This window comes from Rhagoletis zephyria, unplaced genomic scaffold (genome assembly GCF_001687245.7).
Source record: "Rhagoletis zephyria isolate East Lansing unplaced genomic scaffold, Rhagoletis_zephyria_1.1 Rzeph_scaffold_05175, whole genome shotgun sequence".
Taxonomy (NCBI): domain Eukaryota; kingdom Metazoa; phylum Arthropoda; class Insecta; order Diptera; family Tephritidae; genus Rhagoletis; species Rhagoletis zephyria.
In genome coordinates this window covers 1-7239 of record NW_016162258.1, presented here as the reverse complement: position 1 = coordinate 7239, position 7239 = coordinate 1, and positions in this window count along the sequence as shown.

Genomic DNA, 7239 nt, shown 5'->3' with positions numbered 1-7239 from the left:
AATAGTCAAAATAGCAAATCTAATGAAAAGCACTCACTTGCTCTAGAGAGAGAAACTGGTTTGAAATCTAGCGGTTCAAATAGCTCCAAACCAAAAGAATGCTGAAAATACACACTTGTTTGTCTTGCAAACGAATACCACACAAAATAAAATGAAAAACATATTTTACGCGGATTCTGGAGCCACTGACCACATGACATTCCAGAGGGAGCTACTAAAGAATTTTCGGGAATTTTCCACTAATGCATGCCAGGTAAAAGTTGGTGACGGTCGAAGGCTGGACGTTTGCGGTATCGGAGATATTGAAGTGTATGCAATGAATCAGGAGAAGTTTATTCATACAATTAAAGATGTGCTATTGGTGCATGAACTTGATAGGAATTTTTTGTCTGTTAGCAGAATAACCGAGAAAGGTATGAGAGTAGTTTTCGAAGAGGGTGCAAAGCGCGTTTGCTTTATGAAATCTGATCGAGTAATAGTTGACGGCGTGCGTGAAAATCGTTTATATAAGATGAACATGGTTCCTATCTTGGACGCAACTTTAAACACAGTGCAAACTGAATCAATCATGCTTTGGCATCAGCGTATGGGCCATGTGAACTTCAAAACATTAAAAGAAATGATGTGCAAGAAAACAGTAGACGGATTTCAAATATCCGGGCTCTCAACAGAAATACCGTTCTGCGAGGGGTGTGTATATGGCAAACATCATCGCAAGAGTTTTCCGAAATCAGGGGCAAAACGAGCAAGTTCACCAGGAGAAAGATTTCATGTAGATCTATGTGGAAAAATGAGTGAATCATCAATTGGAGGTGCTAATTACTTTATGCTCTTCAAGGATGACTTCAGTCGATATTGTTTTGTTTATTTCCTTAAAAATAAAACTGATGTTTTATCAAAGCTAATGACGTTCTTTGCAGATGTTCAAGCAGATGGCCACAAGGTTAAACGGTTGAGAACAGATGGAGGTCTAGAGTTCTGCAATGCGGAAATAGACAATTTCTTGTTGAAACAGTGTGTGAAGCATGAGGTGACTACTCCAAGGGCGCCTCAACAAAATGGTTTCATTGAACGACAAAATCGTACTGTGGTAGAACATGCTAAAGCAATGCTGCACGAAAGAAACTTACCACCTTATTTGTGGGCAGAAGCCACACATACCGCGGTGTATTTAAGAAATCGCATTGCATCTGACGTTATTGGTGGCTGCACCCCCTACGAAAAATGGTTTAGAACGAAGCCCACAGTAGCTCACTTAAAAGTGTTTGGCTGCCAAGCTTTCGTACATGTACCGAAAGAACAGCGAACGAAGTGGGAGCGAAATTCACTAAAATGCATAATGGTTGGATACAATGATGACAGCAAAGCTTATCGCATATATGACTTGGCGAACAGAAAATTGCTAATAAGAAGAGATGTAATTTTTAATGAAAATAAAGAGAGTTGGAATTACATAACAGAGCAAAAGCAAAACGAGTGTAATGAAACGGACGACATTGCTGTAGAAAAACGTAAAACTGATAGTGATGCGGGAAGTGATGTCGAAGCAGTACGCAAAAATCCGAGAATGCCTATTTTTCGAAGCCCATACAATACCAGAAGGGCAGCTAAGCAGCAGCCTGAGGACAATAATAGCTCGATTGATGCAGAATTGTGTGTCGCGGATTTGGAACCACTTAACTTAGAGGAAGCTATGCATGGTGATGATGCGGGTAGGTGGTTAGAGGCGATTAACGACGAGCTTGACTCTTTGCACAAAAATAAAACTTGGACTTTGGTAGCGCGCACAAAGGGGATGCATGTCATATCAAATCGATGGATATTCAAACGGAAATACGACTCGAATGGTGACATTGATAAATTCAAGGCGCGCTTGGTCGTTCGTGGATGCTCACAAAAGGGAGGTATTGATTATAATGAAATATATTCTACCGTAGTTAGGTACGATTCTGTGCGGACAATACTGGCAATTGCAGCGGCGCTTAATATGGATATTTTCCAATTCGATGTAAAGACAGCGTTTTTGCATAGAGAGTTGGATGAAGACATTTTTATGGAACAGCCATATGGATTTCAGAAAGGTAATGATGTGTGTCATTTGCGAAAAGGATTGTATGGATTGAAGCAAGCGTCCCGTCAATGGAATAAGAGGATTGTTAAGTTTTTAGTTAGCTTCGGGTTCAAACAAGCAAAGTCAGACACATGTGTTTTTGTTTACAACCAATTGATTTCAACAAGTTATCTCGCTCTTTATGTCGACGATGGACTATTATGTGGAAATGACATAACTTGTATCCAAAACCTTTTGAGGGCTCTACATGATGAGTTTGAAATTACTTACAGACCAGCAGAATTCGTTGGAATGCAGATAATGAAGAATGATAAGAAGCTTAAAGTATTTCAACGGGTTTACACAAGCAAAATTTTAGAAAAATTTAATCATGACAATTGTCGCGCTGCACGGACGCCAGCAGAACCAGGTATACATTATTCAAAGCAACTAAACTCCTTAAATGAAGGGAAGTACCCGTATCGTGAAGCCGTTGGATCATTAATGTATTTAATGGTGTGTACTCGACCCAATATCGCATTCATTGTGGGTGTACTTAGTAGATTTGTTGAGAACCCAACCGAGAATCATTGGCAAGGTATTAAACGAATTTTTAGGTACCTACAAGGAACGCGCGACAGGGGTATATCATACGATATTGGTTCTGAATGTACTCAACTAGAAATGTATTGTGACTCCGACTGGGCAGGAGATACCGAAACCAGGCGTAGTACGACAGGATGGATTGCCATTCTCAACAACGGTCCGATTTCGTGGAGCTCGCGCAAACAAACTGTTACTGCAACTTCAACAACAGAAGCTAATTTTTAGCTCTGTGCGCTGCTACAAAGGCAGTAGCCTGGCTGAGAAAGCTGATTGCAGACTTAAATAGCGACTGCAAAACTTCAACTCCTGTATATTGCGACAATCAACGAGCCATAACATTGGTTAAGCATCCGGAGTCTTCAAAGCGTACAAAGCATATTGACACTCAGTATTTCTATACATGTGACATGCAGAATGAGGTTTCAATCGATGTACGATACGTAGAAACTGAGAAGCAGCTGGCTGACATTTTAACTAAGGCATTAGCAAAGACTAAATTTAATAATTTTGTTGAATTTCTGAATTTCATTGATTAATTTTATTTTTAAAAGGCGAGAGGGAGTGTTAAGTATATAGCGCTTTGTAAAATAAAACGTGTGGCAACAACATGTACTAAATTTATCTTTTGTAACATATGTATGCTTCTTGGACTGTATATTTGACATAAACTGAATTTCCTTTTCCGCTCTCTCTCTCGTTTTTTTTGCTGCGTTCAAGTCATCACGTAAAACTCTGTAACAAATCTGAATTTACTTAATAAATCATATTTCAATTAATTATTCTTATTCGAGTATAATTAGGCTTAAAAGAAATTGGCGCTTCTATGACTCAGTTTCCAGTGAGAAATATGCATGCACATACAATAGCTCTGATCCAGTACTCTATGAAATTACAGGTTTTTACACAATGATCCGGTACTCCAAACTCCTCCAAAATCCTGTAAATGAGCAGTGTTGCCAGGTCATTGAAGTGAGAAATCGTCAGTTTGGCTCTCAAAAATCGTCACTTGCATGTAAAAATCGTCAACGTACAAAAAATTTTAATAAACAGAACCAGGAAGCTCTTTAATTTTTTCATTTTATTCTAGCTTCTGATTGCTGTACGTAAAAAAATAAAAAGTTTAACCTTTTTACGATTTTTTAAATTTTGCATTACATTTAACAAAGATATTTTTAATTGCTATAAAATCACATTTTCATCTTCATTTTTTTCCAACTGCAATTTAACGATGTGCATTTAAAACTGTTCATGATGAAACAAAGAATAAAACTACTTATCGATAGCTACTATTAGTTCTTCCACATGATATAATTTCGATACGACAATTATGTATTATCATAAATGGTAAGCCCTCAAGAGGTGTTTACACTGCAATTTTTAGTTGTATGTGTAACTATATTCAAAGCTGAGAACCAGCTAAAATTGCACATAAAGAAAAATCGTCATTGGTTCACAACAATCGTCAAATCGTCATGGCAGTAAAAACTATTAAAAGTGACGACCAAATCGTCAACTTGGCAACACTGTAAATGAGAACGATTTTTGGAAAGTTGTGTAGAGAATGAAGTTGCAAGATTTTACCCGAACTTTTTCTTCTGGTAAAATCATGAAAAGTGTCAAGCGATCACTGGGTGACGTTTTTACAGGAAAAATGCTTTTCTTGTTCCCGTACCTTTTGTTGTTACTCACTTTTTACTCTCACTTCAGAGAGTAATTTTGCTGTTTGACATTTTTACAGGATTTTACACGAAAAGTATTGGATCAGAGCTAATATTTCTGAAAACAGAGCTGTAGACATGAGTTTTTTCAAATACCCCAGGATAGTACGCTAATACTTTTGTTTAGAGTTTTCTAAGGCTTCGCGAGCTTAATTTCATTATTACATTTCTGAATATTTACTGATATCTCTTAAACGGACATTAATCCAAGATCGGGAATCTGTATCGAAAGTAACTGACATAATCTTGACTTTTTTCTTGGGGGATGTGCTTTGGCATTCAAATCGAGATATTTGCAATTCTCAACAGCATGAACTACATGGAAAATAGGTGGCGAGGTCGATGTTTAATTGTCAGCCCTTTAACTCCTGCCAAACTATGGTAAATTATTTAGTAGTACAAAAACTCCTATTGTAGTACTTTCGGCATCACTGCTTATGAATATATCCCTCTCTGCGCTGCACATAGGCTGCAATTCGGGGAGAAAAGAAGCCATTGTAAAAACCCTAAAAAAGTGGCTGAAATGAGAGGAATGTGAGACCTGCGGCTAACTTGGTTGGTTGTTTTCATTTTGAGTGAGTATCTTATATACTAACACAACTCTAAGTGTGTACATGTGCATGCATGTATTAACTTATATAAATATGTAAATAGGCCTTTTCTCTGCTTCAGAAAAACTCAACTCTCATATTCCAATTTTTTATTCTTATTTATTTTTTATTTTTGAAGAAGTAATAACCCCGCAGGAAAAACCCGAACTAGAAAATAAAAATTCTAGTTCAGTATTATTTCTTTATCGAGCCAGTCTGATGGTAACTAGAGTGAAAAGCTGATAAGCCCACTTAAAAAAAATTATATTTTGATGCAAGAACAATTAAAAATACATAGTTTTCTAAGTGATTCTAAGAGAACTTCTACATACATAAGAGTATACCCCTATTCGGATATGCAGCAAACCAAAGTATCAGTGTCTTATACATACTTCTAAACTATAATTGCTGGAAAAGCGTTTGCGCATATTGCAAATTTCCATCAATGTAGTTTAGAAATAAAAGAGACTGATGCCTTGTTTTGCTGCATTTCCGAATAGCCCCTATTTTATTTCTAACCTTTTCCATTCAGGGATACGCAAATTTGCTAAGTCGAGAATAGTACGTAGAAACTTTTCATTAAAAATCCAGATCTATGGTGACGAATTAAGAACTGATAGAAAACGAATGTAGAGCGACATAGGTCTCATCTGTGGAATTTAGAACTAGTTAGAAACTGTCGAAAAAGTGATGCAGGTGGGCGGAATTTACACTTCATAGGGCGTCGCAATATTAAATTCGCCAGTTGCTAGCATGGTTTTAAATCATCTAGAACCGAACCAGTTCCGCCGTTTAACTACAGGAAAAAAAAAAAATGAATTGTAAATATCTAGTTAAGTTTATTGCAGCGACACTGCAAGGCGGGCGGCATGTTTACGCTAGCCCCCTTCACCTTAAGTATGTTTATGAAGTAGAGAATTTCACTTGTAGATGTCGCTGTGATCTAAGCGGGAACAGCTACTCGTTACTCGAGTTCCTTTTTCTCGAGTCCTGTTACCCGCCTCGGATGTTAGGTTTCGCCTTCTGCGATCGCCCAACACTCTGCCACTTTGGAAGAGAACTCCGAGCAATCCACACGTAAGGTCCTCTACTATTAATCATTTTATATACCATTTTATTACAGCATTTTTTTATATACACATATATACATATAATAAAGTGGCCGTTAGGCGCTTATATATATATATACATATATACGAGTAAAAGGTGAAGTGTTTTTATTTAATTTTATTGAGCGAATTTAAGCGTGTTAAATTCAACCCTCGAAGGACTTCAGGGATTCGGCACCTCCTCGACCCTCGTTTGCCGCGGAATTCAAGAGGAATTCCCGGCCCCCAAAACACCCCGTCCCGAACAAATGCTATATAACATTTTCGATTTATTTTCACGGTATTTGTAGAAATCACCGAAAAAAGGGATTTTTTTATCAAACAATATTTTCACAAAAAACACACTCATGGGACTTTTTATCTGCAATTATTAATAAAATATCACAAAAATCGGAAAATGTTATATACTATTTTCGATTTAATTTCATGTTACTTGTACAACTCATTGAAAAAAATTTAATTTCTTTTACTTGGGTTTTCTATTTGAAAATTTTCCCAAAATATAACAAAAATCATCAATATTAATATTTAATTGGTTGTGAGCTCACTGATAAACAAAAAATTTTCAGGTAAAAGTGTCACCGTTTTTGAAATATTTACATTTTTTTCGAATTTAAAAAAAATCGTGCCTTTTCATGTGTTTTCTTTAACTGCAACTACAAACCGGGCAATACTTAGTAAATTTTTTATGTAAAATACTTCCAGATAGTTGCCTCTCCATACTCAAATGCAATGTAGTTAAAATATATTAAGGAACCATCATTAATTTAGGACTATTTCTGGATTTGTAACTTTTTGATATTTCCTTCCCCAACTTTGACTATCTCGGGTGAAAAAAAAATGTACTGAGCTATAACTTTACATTACATAAAAAAATTGCNGTGTTTTCTTTAACTGCAACTACAAACCGGGCAATACTTAGTAAATTTTTTATGTAAAATACTTCCAGATAGTTGCCTCTCCATACTCAAATGCAATGTAGTTAAAATATATTAAGGAACCATCATTAATTTAGGACTATTTCTGGATTTGTAACTTTTTGATATTTCCTTCCCCAACTTTGACTATCTCGGGTGAAAAAAAAAATGTACTGAGCTATAACTTTACATTTCATTAAAAAAAAATTGCTCATTTAATAAAGATTTTAGAAAGGTGCCACACTTACT